This window comes from Brachycentrus maculatus, unplaced genomic scaffold, assembly GCF_059751285.1.
Source record: "Brachycentrus maculatus isolate JH-2025_06_01 unplaced genomic scaffold, ASM5975128v1 h1tg000498l, whole genome shotgun sequence".
NCBI classification, from domain to species: domain Eukaryota; kingdom Metazoa; phylum Arthropoda; class Insecta; order Trichoptera; family Brachycentridae; genus Brachycentrus; species Brachycentrus maculatus.
In genome coordinates this window covers 74,147-92,566 of record NW_028281244.1, presented here as the reverse complement: position 1 = coordinate 92,566, position 18,420 = coordinate 74,147, and the positions used below count along the sequence as shown (strand labels likewise).

At 30.5% G+C, this 18,420-nt stretch overlaps 1 protein-coding gene across 4 annotated transcripts in view; it reads right to left on the bottom strand.

The window, feature by feature from the left end:
- The window catches only part of LOC148301934 (uncharacterized), a 204,780-nt gene that overhangs the window by 130,165 nt on the left and 56,195 nt on the right, over positions 1-18,420 (bottom strand). The gene's annotated exons all lie outside the window — the stretch shown is intronic.

Below are 18,420 nucleotides of genomic sequence, written 5' to 3'. Positions count from 1 at the left end.
CTTTTTTTTGTAGTGCGGTTTTTTTTTGCATTTTTGGACTAAGTAAAATCTACTTAGTCCAAAAATGCAAAAAAAACGTACTACAAAAAAATGTCCCTTACTGTGTTTTAAATTTGGACAGCCGAATATGTACACGATAACCTTTTTAGAAAAGATCATAGTCGAAATACTTTTGAAATGATTTGAGCAATTTTTTTTAATTTCCTCAGAAACATCGATACGCACCAGTTTTATAGTATATGTGTAAAATCAATATTTTTAATTTGAATTTTTGATTGTTTAAATTTAGCAGTAATGAACTTTTACTGTATTTATGTTCATCTTATGTCTACCATTCAACAATTGATGTATTTTTGTAACAAATTTGTGGGAAAATATGGGCAGCGAATTAAGGATTTATATTGTACATAAGTCACTTGTACCTTGTATTTACACTAAACGTAATAAAAATGCCAGTATATTTTTTTTGTATTTTTTGTATGTATTTTTTCTAAATAAAGGATTTGTGGAAAAAAAATATATGTTTGTCACACCAACGTCTTAAGCTTAACTTCTCACTATTTCCTTAAATCTATTTTTTGTGACACGTGTCTCGATGCATTTCGCATCATTTACAAACACTCTTTGATGCGGAATGCATCGAAACACGTTTCCTAAGATTTAAGAAATAGTGGTATTTACCAAGTAAATTTAAAAAAATGTTTTCCGTAAACAAAAAATGTGTTTTTTTACATAAAATATATAAGATAAATTTAAAATGTATAGATATAACTATAAAGTGGCTGCTCAATCAATTATTGAAAATGTTTAATATTATTAAAAAACAACATTTAACTAAAAAGAGTAAATAATGGATTGTAGGTATTCAAGTACCTGTTTTATTTACACCAAGCAAATGTTTAATTTCTCCAATAGTTGTTGACTTTAAACAAATGCGCAGAGATACGAAATCGATTTCATAATACATAATTATAAATCAGCCTGTTTCATTTTAGTCCAAACAAAGGGTATTCGTTGCAGGTGACCGATAATTTCAAGTGTGCCAATCTACGAATAATGACAGTTTTGAAAGTGCTACCATCAGCCTTGAGATAATACCAAAACCCCAGTCTCTTATCACCAATCTATCTCCGTTCACATTTAATTGGACCTCGTGGTTTAAAGATGGACCTGCGAGATAAGGAGTAGGAGAGATAAGGAGCTAGAACTAGCCGTGGCGAGCGCCATCTTGGCCTGTCAACATCTCAATTCGTAATGAAAAATCGAAGCGTATTGTTTTGTAGGTTTTTTTGTTGTTTTGAACCGGATCTTCATTGCCGTTCAAACAATTCGATATGCCCGGGAACATGATTGAACTATTGTATTAGAATACAGACAAATTTTACTAAATGGATCAGAATATAGGAAGAATGAAACTACAGTAAAACTTCGATATAACGGACTGATCGTGGGAAGAAATGTCCGTTAAAGCTGAAAATCCGTTTTATAAAAATAGGTTAAAAAAAAAAACTTTTTTCTGAATATATGAATATTGTATTTAATGTAAATAAACATTTTTTCTTCTTATTCTGCCCCTTATCCCCAAAAAATGGTGCATAGGGCACTGCATCGTATTTACGCAATGTTATCTTGATCGTTACTTACAAGAAGGCAAGATGATCACTCTTGCAATTCAGGGACCAGTCCAGAGTAATATTTAATACTTTTGGAGTGTAAAATCTACTTTAAACCCTTATTCGCATCCCAATGGCGCACAGGGCACTGCATCATATAAACACAGTGTTAACTTGATGGTTAAAATAAGAAGGAAAGGTGATTAGTCCTCCGCTTACAGAGACAGCAAATAAAGAGTGGCCCCTCGCTCCTTTATACATAAATTTAAAAAAATAAGATGTGATAAATTTTGTGAAATTTTCGTTGGATGGGTCGGAGCCAAGTCAACAGATTACGCTATAGGGAAATTTTTTACAATTTATAATGACGTAATTTAACATGAATTTGACACCAATACAGCCGAGAGTAGCTATCAAGAAAAATCTGATGTGATTTTATTAGGTCAATAAAAAGTCTAATATGGTTAATTTAAAGGATTAACAATATTTATTATTTTTACAATACCTGAAATTACCTTCCACACAAGAAGTGAAATTATAAATGACGACATTTAAGAATTATTTGTATATCATTTGTTAATTAATTCACGAAATTAGTAATAATGGGTAATAATAATTATCCACAGACAAATTCACATAGAGGATGGAATTATAAAGTATGAAACATGTGGGAACTCGTAAACACGCGTGTGAATTAACTCTACATAAATACTTAGAGTTAGTAGATATAACACAAGTTAATAATGCCGCCATTAAATATGGTTATAACCATGGCCATAAATTTCAAACTTTTATTACTTACGCAAGTTTAAAATAATATATAAAAACAAATCTTCCTTTTATCAATTAAGACAATTTTTTAATCAATAAACAATACACTCACACCACATAAATTTATATATATATATATATATATATATATATATATATATATATATATATATATATATATATATATATATATATCTTTATAAATATATATATATATATATATATATATATATATATATATATATATATATATATATATATATACATATATATATGTATATATATATATATATATATATATATATATATATATATATACATATATAACATTTTTCAACGATGTTTTGTGAGTTCTTATAGATTGAATTGAATTAAAATTGTAATACAGTAAACCCCCTATGACATTGAGTCATTGTTAAATTAAAATACAATTTAAAAACATTTATAATTAATATTTGAAGCACTAACTTTCTGATTTTCCATTTTTTAATTAAAATGTTATTTTGTTTTATAATTTTTTTAAAACAAAGTTACATTTTATCATAAAAACATTTACCCTCAATAACGTTCTCTCTGATAACCCATTTTCCCAGCGTTATAGGGGGGTATACTGTAGATGTATTTTTTATTTACCGATATAAAAAGTTTAAAAATTAATTAATAAAACATATATGAAAATATGTGTGTGTATGTGCGTGTGTGTATGTATCGATATACAGTATGTATGTAAATGTGTATTGTGCATTCGTTGTTTGTACGTACTTTTAACGACTACCTACTTTAAAAACCCGAAAAACTGTTTCATTAGCAGTTTATCGGGACGTTTTTTGTCTACAATTTAATGTACGTATTTATAGATATATGTCTATAAATACCCATATAAATTTTAAATTTAATTAACTAATATCAGTTGAATACTGCGAAATCATAAAAAAATACTATACAAAGACCGTCATATCAGTATAAAAATCAATAAATTGATAATCATTCATTACAATGTGTTATGTTATTCGCTTAGCATAATATTATTATTCATTCGCAAGGCCTTGACCCGAGGCACAAAGGAACAAGCTAATATAATATGAATAGTCGGGGAATTAAACAATTCCCGCGTAGGTCACACAAGCTCAGGTCAAAAGGTTAGAGATCTCCACCTACTGCGTACTTGCATCCCCACCTTGGAGCTATGGGAATAAAACGCTGTTATAACCATTCAGAGGTTAATTGATTTTGTAATACTAAATTTATTTTTTTCTTAATAAACTACCAAAAGCAATCTGTATTTATATATATATATATATACATATATATATATATATATATGTATATATATATATATATATATATATATATATATATATATATATATATATATATATATATAAAGGGTCCGCCAAATAACTTTTTTTTTTTGAAAATGGGGCGCAAAACATCGAGTGTAGCTTCGGCTGTGTGGCACGTAGCGCCGTCCTGTTGAAACCAAATGTTGCCAATATCCTCCTCTTCAATTTTTGTGAACAAAAATCCGTTCAACATGGCCCGATAACGATCGCCATTGACTAACGGCCACTCCTTGCTCATTTTCAAAGAAAAATGGCCCAATTATGCCTCTGGACCAAAATCCGCACCAAACAGTGACTCGTTTTGGGTGTACCGGCTTTTCAATGTATGCGTGCGGGTTTTTTGTGCCCCAAATACGACAATTTTGCTTGTTTACATACCCGCCAAGATCAAAATGAGCTTCATCCGAAAAGATGATTTTTTTGGCAAAATCGGCATCTTCTGTAAGTCGAATGTCGCAATATTTCCCAGCGTTGTTCAAGCGTATACACAACCATATTCGCTCAGCGGAAGGATAAAACTAATTATTTGTCAAATCAGACATGAGCTAAGTGTTACCATTCACGAAATAAGCACTAGTTGAAAAAAAAAACTTTAGATGGCGGACCCTATATATATATATATATATATATATATATATATATATATATATATATATATATATATATATATATATATATATAATGTTAGAGTGAAAAAAATCACTTATATTTATTTGATCATGGGACCCCCAGAACGGTAGCTGAGCGTGCTGACCATTACACTACGGGACAGATACATATCAATATTACCATAGGTTTAAGCGCGTGGCAGTACGAAAAGTTTCACTGATCTACGTGATGTGAATTTGAGCAAAGTACAACGCTGTTGTAGTGTTCGGTATTTGGGGTGTATCAAAATAAATGACCTCCTTTTTCTAAGTGCAAGCAAATAAATGTTGCAATTTGAATGATGCGGATCTAATTAAATGTATGGAAGGAGGTCGCTAATTTTATTGTAATCGTCTTTGACAGTAGCGTAGCGGAGTTTAAATGAGATGCATCCCCTCGGTTTTCTTATATGCAGTTTTAAAAAAGCAGCTCGATAAGCCTGAAGGCTATTAAATTAAATAGATATTAAAGGATTGTCAGATAAGAAAGAAATAATAAAATAGGAAGGAACAAGAGTAGGAAGATATTTCTATTATATATAAAAATACCGGTTTTAAAAAGGACTTGGTTTTATCTCGTATTAGCGGTATTACATTTTGAATGTACATACTATATATTTCAGTCTGTCCTTACGGTAATGACATAGAACTGCAAGATTTAAAACATAAAAACACATCAAACAAAACCTAACACATATCTCTTTTGGTCAAAAGAGATTATCATTACAATAAAGTAATACAACTGGTTTTCATTTTCCAAAAAATCATAAAAGAAAACTATAATAAAGGTATAAATATAAATATATATAAATATATATATATATATATATATATATATATATATATATATATATATATATATATATATATATATATATATATATATATATATATATATATATATATATATATATATATATATATATATATATATATATATATATATATATATATATATATATATATATATATATATATATATATATATATATATATATATATATATATATATATATATATACATATATTTATATACATATATATATATACACACATATATATATATATATATATATATATATATATATATATATATATATATATATATATATATATATATATATATATATATATATATATATATTAATATATATATATGTGTATTTATTTATATATATACATATGTGTGTGCTTGTATAAAGGCTTCTGTCTTCTTTCATGGCGCCGTCCAAGATGGTTTAAAACGACTTGGAATGGTATGCATAAACCAACAGCGATTTGACAAGGCATTGGGTCGCGTGGATCGTCTCAACACTCAAAATAATACACCGATGTACAGACGTAACAGGTGAGTATTGTGTTAAAAGATGGCCATACATTTGCTTTAGCTATAATACGTAATACAATCACCGTGACAAAATATATTCAATAGCGTAGCTAGAATAGTGAACTCCAAACTTTTTTGTCGGCGTACACTTATGACAAAAATAATACATGAATTGATATCTCAACAAAGATGTAGAAGAATATAGAGTTACGAATAAGATATTTACAGAGCTCACGACCTGTCATAAGCTGGTTTAAGCGATCACTTTTATACAAGTGTCACATTTACCATTCTACCCTTGATTGACAACCACACTACAAATTTAGGAATTGCATTTATCCTCCAATTGACACATTCTTTCACATGCTAGTTCTCGACCATCTGTGGTTTAGTTGACAAAGTTTTTTTTATATACCAAGACCTTTAAATTAGCCTGTGACAGATCGTAATTCTTGTAAATACCTTAACTTCCATAATCTTTTTCATTCATGTTTAGAGATTAAAATACATAACTCGTAAGTTGACAAAACCCTAATTTGTTAACACATATTTGGACTCTCCTAAAATGTAGACAATAATATCCAATTGATAAATCTGATAATATTTTTTTCATTATAATTTAATGGGTCCAGTGTGATTTGATTTGTCAGGATTCTATAACGCCGAGTCTCTGGATAAAATTTAAATTGGCCTGACCTGAAAACACTGTATAAAAAGTTTTCTCTTTGTAAAATAATTCATGAACCTTCGTATATGATCGGAAGTGTTCGTGAAGCTTATTGGAAAGCTTTTGCAGTAAGTGCTGTTTTACAAACATTGTTCTTCTGTTATAATTTTATGCGTGACATTTCGCTCACTCCTTTCAAGAACGTCATAAATCAAAAATAGTCAATTTTCAGTTGTGCGTGTTTTAGAAATACTTAGAAAATGTACTATATCCCAGCAAAAGAGGCAAATTTTTAACTTAATATTTACGCGCTGCAGGGCAAAAAATGTAATTTTTGCATTTTGAAGAAAAGGTATTGTTTAATTATTTTTTCAAATATACTAAATATTTTTCAAATGGAGAAGAAACCTTCAGGTTTAACCTAAAAAGATCTGTTGTACAGTAAATAGTTCAATAAGTGGCTTGATATTTATTTTTAATACATTGTGTTATATTTTTAAACTTTAAAAACGTTCTCCTGAAAAATCAAGTTTTTTGATTTATGACGTTCTTGAAAGGAGTGAGCGATTTGTAGAACATTCTGCGAAACCCCTCGAGCTGCGCGGACCTCACTTTGGAAACCACTGGCATAGAACATACGAGATGTGTGTGCAATATATGTGTTATTGTGCTTTGCATGACAATAAAGTGACAATTGGAGGTTTAAGGATGATAACCAGGGACATAGATGCCTTTTGGCAATGACCATTCATACATTCGTAAAATTTGGCAGCCATTATCGAGGTAGTTAGTGTATTATAGAAGCAGTATATACATATTTCGCCTCCGTGGTGTAGTGGTTAGCGTGTTTAGCTACCGCACTGAGGTCCCGGGTTCGAATCATAGGGTGGGGTCAAATAAATACATTTAAGTGTTTATTGTTGTACCTGTTTATTGTTTTTATATTTTGCCATGTATTAGTTGAGGTTTTTATTTTAAATCTTTTTTGTAATTTTATTATTTGTGTTCCAGACTTGTAAACCTTAATCCCATGTCCAAAAATGAGAAATAGAAATGACTCATCGGGAGTATTATATATATGACTTATGTATGTAATATATTTTGAAAAATAAATAAATGAAGTGATTTCTTTACACTAATATTTATTCATTATTACCCTCCATAATGCTGCGATAACACTGCGTTTATATGATGCAGTGCCTTATGCACCATTGGGTGCAGATAAGGGCTTTTTTATATTAGAAATAAGTGTTTTTTTCACTTTTTCATTATTCAATATTACCCTGGACTGGTACCTGAATCGAAAAGCTGATCGCCTTTCCTTCATGTGCTAACGATCAAGAAAACACTGCGCTTTTACTATGAAGTGCCCTATGCACCATTGGGGTGCGGATAAGGGTTTGAAGATTTGCATAGAGCATGTGATTTGTTGGATTGATGAAACAGACAATGATACTTGATTATATTTTCAGTGGTTCCCAATCATTGTTCATAAATTCTGGATACAGATACACTTAGAAGTTATTAACATAAAAAAAATTATCGATATTTAAACTAAGATGAAATATTGTGAATATTCATTATATTGATCAGTCCGGCGCTTTGTGTACCATTCCAAGGTTGAATTATTATAAATACACGCTGGAGAGAAAAATAGCTTGTACACATTTTGATCCTCCTGGGAAACGAACCCGGAACCTCCAGCAATGAAGGCAGATATGCTAACCACCAACCATATGCTAACTACCAAGGCGAGAAACAGATATGAATAAGTTTTATTTTTTAATTAAATTAAAAAATCTGTTGGCATGAATTTCACGTGAATTAATGAAAAACGCCTGTTAACATGCTAATCTGTACCATGAATATCGCAAAGGAAGGTTTTCACGAGAATACGACCGTTTTCAATTGAAAAATTTTCATATATTGTATTTTACAAAATTTAGTTAATGTGATTGTCAATTACATGAAAAATGTATAAAATGATAATTTAAACCAGCCAACGACAGCTCGTAAACCCAATAATGCCAAAACTTCCGTATTACTATCTCCTCTTCTTCTCCTTCTGCTAAGTAGGACTTGTGGACTGCTTTAAGGAGGGATTAGTTCCCTGCGATGTCGATTCCCAGCTGTCGATCCATGTCTTTGGTGGTCTATCTGGAGTCGTCTACCCTGGGGTTGACCGTACAGTGAAATGTAAGGGAGTCTGAGATTACCATCTCAATACAATTATTTACATACAATATATTGAGTTATCAGAATAAGTGTTGTATGAAAATCATGACGGAATATTAAAAAAAAAATCCATAGTGTAGTGGTTAGCGCGATAGTCTACCATTCTGGAGGTCCCGGGTTCGATTCCCAAGAGGGTCAAAATAATTATTAGTGATTTTTTAGTCAAATATTCATTTAATATGACCCTGGACTGGTACCTGTAACGGATGTCTGATCACCTTTCCTTTGTGTATTTAACGATCAAGATAACACTGCTCCTATACGATGCAGTGGACAATGCACCATTGGGTTCAGATAAGGGTTAAAATAAGAATGAAAAATATTTTTAAAGGAATTTAGTATTTAATGCTTCATTTGAAATCTGCGTTAAGTTAACTAATCGTAAATAGTAAACCTATTTTAAATAAATAAATTACGCGGAATTCGAAGTAATATAATGACAATAATGTACCATTTTATTGCATTGCCTTTTACCAGTAATGAGGCCACCAAGGACGTATTAAATTAGAATAGTTTTCGTAAAATAAAAGTGAATTGTCATTTACTATTTAACGTACCTACCTACTGATTTATTATATGTAACTTATTGACCGCATTATACATATCTCTCACTCCGTTCAAGGACGTCATAAATCAAAAATCGTCAATTTTCAGTTGTGCATGTTTTCGGAATGCCCAGAAAATGTACTACATCCCAGCAAAAGCGGCATATTTTTAACTTAATATTTAGAAAACATGCGCAACTGAAAATTGCCGATTTTTTATTTATGACGTTCTTGAAAGGAGTGAGCGAAATGTCAAATAGTTATAATTTAATTTTAATGACCTGATGATGTAATGATTTTCAGAAAGGAGTCACGAATAGTGTTTATAAAAGTGGTATTTCACAAAATAAACGATGAATGATAGGGAGAGTGTTATATTACCATAACACAAAGTTATCAATTATTTTAATATACAAAATATATTTTTCATCATCTTTGTTGAGATATCAAAAGCAATGTCCAATTTCAGTTTAGCGATATTGTGTGCCAACAGAGTTGACGAATGTATCACCTCCATTTCCAGTGTCGTGTCAGTCACTTGCCGGCGTAGAGGTCGAACAAGTGACCTCAGGTCAAACAATCTGATGGAGCTAATTAATATGCGCTAGTCGGAGTCAACTCAATTCTATAGAGAAACGTACGTTATACACGCCGACAAAAAACATGCATTCATTGTATACCTGAGGTGTTCTCTGCTGTGTATGCAAGTATAATTGAAAAATAAGACGAATTATTAAAAAAATATACGTTTTTATTTTATCTTTTGATTCATCATGAATACCAACCATATCCTGGCAAAATGTCGTAAGCGACAGTTTGGTGATAATCGTTTTGACTAAGAAAACCGATCTTTTTTTAAATAATAAAACACAATATAAACTTTATAAAATTAATCATTTTCTTAATTGTTTTCCGCAGATACTTTGCGGCACATTTTATAAACTTTATAAAATTAATTAACTTTGTTTTCGCCACTTTTTTTTTTATTAATACAATTGAACCTACCGGTTTCAACAACACCTTGTCATCATCAGGGTTTAATTAAAATCCAAAACATTAAAATACTCTCACCAAAAACTTCCTCACGCTCTATAAAAATCCAAAATGTTTTTATTTTTAATTTTTATATTATTATAATAATAATACAAAAGTGGTTAAAACAAAGTTGTCTTATTTTATAAAGTTTATAATAATAAAAAAAGGTGGTTAATACAAGGTTGTTTAATTTTATAAAGTTTATACCACAAAGTATCTGCGAAAAACATTCAAGAAAACACAATATATAATTTACATTTGAAGCACTAACTTTGTGATTTTCCATTTTATGATAAAAATTTAACTTTGTTCTAAAATCACTGTGAATATTTTACTATAACTTAACTATAATGTGAACCGGTTTCAAAGCTAACAGGTAAACATTTAATTAAGTTATAATAAAATATTTATGGTGATTTTAAACAATGTTACATTTTGATTAAAAAATAAAATACAAACTTTACGTTTCTTTTTTTAAATTGATTTAACAGCATAGATGAAGAAGAATAAGTATAGCTTTATTTCACTAAACACACTAGTTTAGAAAGATTCAGTTGTTTTCATCGAAAGGTGATAAGTAAAACTAACGAGCAAAAAATAATATTAAGGTATGTATAGAGGTTGGTAGGGTAATAAATAGAGGAGGGGGAGGAACGGGGCTTTTTGTAAAAGGAAACGCAGATAAAAATATTTTGTTTTTTTTTGGAAAAGCATATTATCAATTAAAGTTTTATCAGATTTTTTAGCTCGTTAGTTTTTCTAATCACATGTCGATGAAAACGACTTTAGTTTTCGAAACTAGTCGTGTGTAACGAAATAAAACTCAATAAGTAATGTTATATAAGTGATTAATTATAAAAAAAAATTACAAGCTGATGATAATAAGGAAGGCAAAGGAAAAAGGGAGTTAGTAAAAATGCATAATTTATAAGTTTTATTAGTTTTTATCAAAGCTTTCACATTTTGCCTGCAGATGGCATCATTCGATGTGTGGTAGGTGATAAAATTGCACCGGCGCGGCGCGTTCGAATGATGGCTTCCTAGTACATGCCTGCAGAGATAGGTGACCTCTGACTAAACCGACCTCACCTGTCATAGGGTCACGTGACTCACTGACGACACACACACACACACACACACATACACACACACACACACACACACACACACACACACACACACACACACACACACACACACGCACACACGGCGGGGGCGGCCGAGCGCCGGCGGAAATTCCCGAAGATAAAATTTATTTGAATTTACGCGCGAGGAAATTATTATTAGAGACTCGATACTTGATAAGGCGTTGGATGTGTATTGTTTCGTGAAGGTGTATTAGTTACTATTGGATGTATTAATACATGCATAAAGGCATACATAAAAATACACAGGGTGTTTTTTAAAAATACTGATAAATTATAGTAATTACAGATAAAATATATATCAATTATATGCCTAAAAAGCCAAAATACAGCTATGCGAAAAGAGCTACTAGCTTCGCTTAAAAAGCCAACATATTGATAAATTATATTAATTACAGATAAAATATATATCAATTATATGCCTTAATAGCCAAAATATGATACAGCTATGCTCAAACAGCAAAAATACTTATAAATTATATAAGTGACAGATAAAATATAAATCAATTATATGCCTTTATAATATATATTTCTTTATATATGCCATTATAATAATTTCGTTGTGGAGGTCCCGGGTTCGATTCCCAGGGGCGTTTAATGAATATAAGTGATTTTTTCACTCTAATATTTATTCAATATTACACTGGACTGGTACCTGAAGTGGAGGGCTGATCACCTTCCCTTCATGTGTAATCGATATGAAGCAGTGCCCTATGCACCATTGGGTGCAGTAAGGGATTTATTTTATTATTTATTATATGCCTAAAGAATTAAAATCAGTTATGCCTTCAGAGCTAAAATACAGATAATTTGTATAACTTACAGATAAAATATATATGTAAATTATGTATTTTATTTTTAAATAAAATGTATAAATAAATAAATAAATAAAATAAAATATTATAGTCGGCGACGCAACTTGTAGATGGCTTTCCAAAAATGTCTGAAACAGCCTGTATAGAAAATATACAAATACGTGCTATAATGATGTATGCAGGACAAGGTTTGTACTTATTAAGCGTCCTATTGTCTTTTGCTGTGGGTAAAAGTTGACAAATTTTGAATAGAAAAACACAAAGTCACGGTGCATCATTTTCCATTCAATATTCTTCTTAAAATTAAAATTGATAAAACAGTTTACACAATCCAAAAACAGACGAATTCAACATATTGAAAGTATCGAAATACTCAATTTTTTTGAAGTCATAAATATAATATCAATCTCATGAAGTTCCATTATGAATTTTGTTTTATTATAAAAAAAACACTCGTGTAAAAAACACTACTCAAAATTTTAGTAGTCATCAATTTCAAATCAATCTCATAACGTTCCATGATGAACTTTATTTTATTAAAAAATAATAACACTTGTATAATACAACTTACTACGTTTTATTTCATTACACACGACTAGTTTCCAAAACTTCAGATGTTTTCATCTACAAGTAAAAAGTAAAACTAACGAGAAAAAAAGTATTCACAACATTATAAAGTGTCCAAATATTTGTTCACAAGCATTTGAACACAATAAAAATGTTGTCAATAAAATAATTTTATTGCTCGTTAGTTTTACTATTCACTTGTTGATGAAAACATCTGTAGTTTTTTAAACTAGTCGTGTGTAGTGAAATAAAACTCTGTAAGTGGTATTGTACAAGTGTTTTTTTTTAAATAAAATAACGTTCATGATGGAAAGTCGTAAGATATTATATTTATGACTACTAAAAAATTGAGTTACGTGGTTGGGAATCATATGTAGAATGGTGAATGTGACACGCGTGTAAAGTGATTATATAACTAACATATGGCAAGTCGTAAGCCTAGTAAATACTCAGACTTCCATATTTTTTTCATCCATGTTAAGATGTCAAAGACGAATTTAACTTTACGAATGATGAATATGGTTACTGCCAAATTATCATTCATTATTTGACACCTACACGTACTCAGTAGGTATAAGGCACTGTCCCAGCTTATGCGGCGTTATCTTAAACAAAAAATCAGTGGGAAATTAATCGATATACTTAAAATATTTGTGTTTTTATTATTCACGAAAATACTTCTAATTTCATACTATTTCTATGAGCTTAAGCGGCTCACTGTCAAGAATGTTTCAAATTGTGATAAAGTGGGTTCGAACCCAGAAACTCTGACACAAGAGTCTGCGACACTAACTACGGGACCACAACCCGACACTATACTATACTATTTTAAAATATTGCTCTTTTCAAAATTGATGTTTTGATGTAATTTTATACTCAAGATCAAACCCTCGCAGTAGATTTTTCTACAATAGCTAGTACGAATACGGAGTGCAACACAGAGTGCCCAAGTCACGCAATGAATCAATAAATCAATTAAATTTAAATTTATTTGGTCACAAAAATTCGAGTATTTTTTGTTTGTTTTTAACACAATTTTTAAAAGGTCAAATATTTCGGTTCACCCTATATAAGTACGTTGATACAGGTACGCAAAGGCATACATAATAAAGTGTGACGAGTTAGTTGTAAAATATTGGCTAATTGTTATACCGACGAATTATCGAGGTCTCGTGTAACAATAGGGTGTTAAAAGATGAAGTAGGTATTCAAATAGGTTTTAAAATGTGTCGTAAGTGACACAGTTAGGTACAAATAAATTAATGCTTTTGTGATAATACAATATTAAAACATACAATCTTATGTACACACAGTCACCTCTTTACCGCTTATAACATACTATACATTCCAAACATTTCCAAATACTTGTTCACAAATCCAGATTATCTCCAATTATATGAGTTATTTATCATGTTATTTTTTGACATCTCAACATAGGTGAAGAAGAATATGGAAGTCTGGGCATTTTGAAATGCCCATAATGACAATAAATCCCCATCATTTTGTTTTGCCGTTCTTTTCTCAGTCATTCGATCCACATGTCCAAACTATCTCAACACACCTTTCTTAGTTTCATCGATAATGCTTAAATCTATCTTATTTCACTATTCGAACATCTATCAAATATGCACATTGTTCGAGAGATCGCTTTTTTTACTGCAGTCTATTTTCATCCTTCTTTTGCCAACTCTATGCTTCATTTGGAAACAATAGATTGGTACCAGGACTCTGTTGTGTACTGTCAGTTAAGTTTTCGTATTCTATAGTAATATGAAGTGTGAGTTACATTAAAAAAATATGGACCGTATAAGTAAGCATGATTTTCATAGTCATGGGTTTTTGGTACAATATCGTAAAGCCCAAGGCAAAAATCATATACAAGTACAAAAAACTGCAATATCTGCAGTCAATTATGGTAATTTCCCATGTTGTTCCCAGTCCTGGTATTGAATTATCATCCAACTCTAACGCATGGGATTGAAGCATAGAGTTGGCAAAAGAAGGATGACAATATACTGAATGCAGTCAAAAAGCGATCTCTTAAATGAACGATATAAGATAGATTTTCGAATGGGGTGATATAAGGAAAGAATGCAATTCTAAGATTATCATTATTCGTTTATAGTGACGGGTTGTGGTCCCGTGGTTAGTGTCGCGGACTCTTAAGTCACTCTACCACAATTTGATACCTATTTCTAATAATGAGCCGCTTAGGCTCACAGAAACAGTATGAAATTGAAATGTCAATGTAAATAATAAAAACACAAATATTTGTCTTTAAAAAAATGCGATGAAATTAAGAAAGGTTTGACGAGATGGTTTTGGGCGTGTAAATCGATCGAGTAAAGCTAGCACGCGGTGTTTGAAAATTATGCGGAATGCATCGAAACTCGTACCACGATAGGTTTGAAGAAAAATTGGTGTTTAAAAAGTAAAATGTTAATTTAAAATTGACATATATTTCTGTAAAGTGACTGACGAATCATTATATGAACCTTTTACCTCTTCTGAGTTTTTATAAGCTGTCGCCATAGAAAATTAATATGTGCAAGTCTGCAACTTCATACAATACAGGCAACTCAGTGTGTCATTGAGCTGATTCAATTTCTCAAGTAATTGTCAATGTTAGCAATAGATTACCAGGTAAATGACTTCTCACTCATAAGCTAGGCTCTAGACAATCAGAGGTGGTTTGGTGCGCCGAAAAAATTAATAAAAAGCGTACTTTCATACTATTTTTTTTGTAATTTTTAATTTTATTTTATTTGGAAAACCAACAGAGAACAATAACATATAAGTATACATCTTAATTATTGAAAAAAGCTCCAATTACAGGTTTTCGCAGAATGAGCGTTAACAGTAACAAAAACGTGTAAATTGTGTAAATGTGAAAATTAAATATATAATATATCGCTCACTCCTTTCAAGAACGTCATAAATCAAAAATCGACAATTTTCAGTTGTGCATGTTTTCGGAATGCCCAGAAAATGTACTTTATCCCAGCAAAAGAGGCATATTTTTAACTTGATTTTTACCCGCTACAGGGCAGAAAGTGTTGTTTTTGCATTTTGAAGAAAAGGTATCGTTTAATTATTTTTTAAATATTCTAAATATTTTTCAAATGGAGAAAAAACCTACCAGTTTTACCTAAAAAGATCTGTTGCACAGTAAAAAGTTCAATAAGTTGCTTGATATTTGTTTTTTATACATTGTATTATATTTTAAACTTTAAAAACGATCTCCTGAAAAATCAAGTTTTTTGATTTATGACGTTCTTGAAAGGAGTGGGCGATATGACATACAATTGTTTTTTTTTATTAAATTATTATTTTTTTATGAAGGAGAGAGAAAGGAATTGGAATAGGGAGTGGAAGTTATTATTTAAGAGAGATGTTAAGTCGATGGATGTGTCTTTACCATATTTTTTAGTGTAGATAGTTTAGTGTTTGTGAAATCAATAAAGCTAAATTCATTGACAAGAACGTTGAATATAAGAATTTTCATTGTAGGCTTTTTTGTTAATGGGGACACGAAACATGGTGTAATGTCTTGTCAACCTGGCTGGAACATTTATCGATATTAGACCTAGGAGCTCTGAGCAGTCAACTAAACTTACAAAGATTTCATATAGGAAGGAGTTTGAGATTCTAATCTCAAACTTCTTCCTCTGCTTTGAGTTATTAAATGAATCATTATAAAAATAACTCCTATATGGGGTACAAGCCAAATATTGTGAACTAAGATTTAAAATACACTAAAAAATTTGTATGTTAATTTTTAGATTTTCCTAAAGTTTAGTAACAGGTCCGTATATAAATTTACGTGGTAAATCAAAAACAGTATTTATAATGCTATGATTAACTTGTCTATTATTAACTAACTAACTAACTAACCATCACGCCACTTCCTAGCAGGGGTAGGCAGAGAAAACGTTACACCATTCTGACTTTGCAAATATTTTTCGCCTCTTCCGCATTCATGCATCTCCTTATACATACCCGCCGATTACCTGCTGACCTGACTGCTTTCGAAGTTTTATGTATTACACAAATTATATTACATACATATTTAATTCAACCGCGACTCTTCTTGGGTGCAAGGTGTAATGGTGTACTCTCAAACATACAATGTCAAAGTACGCGACCGGCTTGTACTCCGGGAAAGGTTATATTTTTTTTGTATATTAAGGTTAATTATTGATTATTCCGCCTCAAATATAAAATAGTGATATTCTCATTCCAGCTCTGGATATAACGATTATATTATTTTTTTATACGCAGGGACCGACATTGTTAGAACCTTATCGGACGTGGCGGTGAGCGCAAAATTCATATTTTAATAGTGCTTATTTTATAGTGCCAGAGGTATAAAACTATAAGAAACTCAAAAAATATTATGTATATATATATATATATATATATATATATATATATATATATATATATATATATATATATAAACATGTATAAAACTAACAAACTAACTAACTAACCATCACGCCGCTTGCCCCCAGGGGTAGGCAGAGAGAATAGAGCGCCACACCACTCTGTCCTTGCAAACATTCTTCGCCTCTTCCACGTTCATGCATCTCCTCATGTATATACATATGCGTATTTAACTATTCCTTTCAATGATTCTTTTCTTTTCAAAACCATATAATTATTTCGAAGAAAAAGTTATTTTTCAATGCAAAAACGGTGTTTTAAGAAACAAAATTAATTTCGTAAAATGTTACCTGGATTTACTGAAAATAATGTTACGACTTAACGAATACTGGGCCTTTAGTTTCAAAATTGTGATCCGTGACATATTAATTGTGCAGCTTAATTTTCATGACACCATGTTTATTCTGAATAAATTATCAATCAATTGTAACTATATTTTATTTATTGTTTCGGCATTAACTTTGTGGTAAAACATGTTACAATGATTAAAGAAAACACTTGTTTTTTACCACTTGAGTTTTATTATAGACTACATGTTTCAGAAGTTAAACTTCCATCATTCAGGTCTGTATAATAACTAAAAAATAAACTATAAAATTGTTCTATAAATAAGGAGAGGGGAAAGTAAGGGGAAGGGGTTAGTCAAGGGGCGGAGTTTGAAAACAAAGGAAAAATGGAAAGCAAAGGTGAAGAATTTTGAAACAATATATTATTTAATAAATTATTATTAGAATTTAGGTTTTTTTGGATTTCTAAATTTTCAAGATAATTCATAATTTGGCCATTATATGGAAAAATGTGTAATAATTTTAATTTATGAGAGTGAATTTTCCTTATTTATAGAACAATTTTGTATTTTATTTTTTAGTTATTATACAGACCTGAATGATGGAAGTTTAACTTCGGAAACATGTAGTCTATAATAAAACTCAAGTGGTAAAAAACTAGTGTTTTCTTTAATCATTGCAATTGTCACTAATTAAAAGGTTTGTTCACTTTCAGCTAGTAACGATTTCCGTCCATTACTAATATCCCTTCTGACTTTTCAAATGTATAATTACGTTTCTCTGGCTTTTAGAATTTGATTTTGCCCTCTACAATATATTGCTTGTCGACGACAATATGACAATACCTGTCGACACAAGTCTTCGTATACTTTTTCTGTCGGCTCGAGGACATTCCACCTGATAACGCTACATTATGACCCACTTCCTTATCTCACACTCGTATGCACTAATAAAACACATAAGGAGAAATACACATA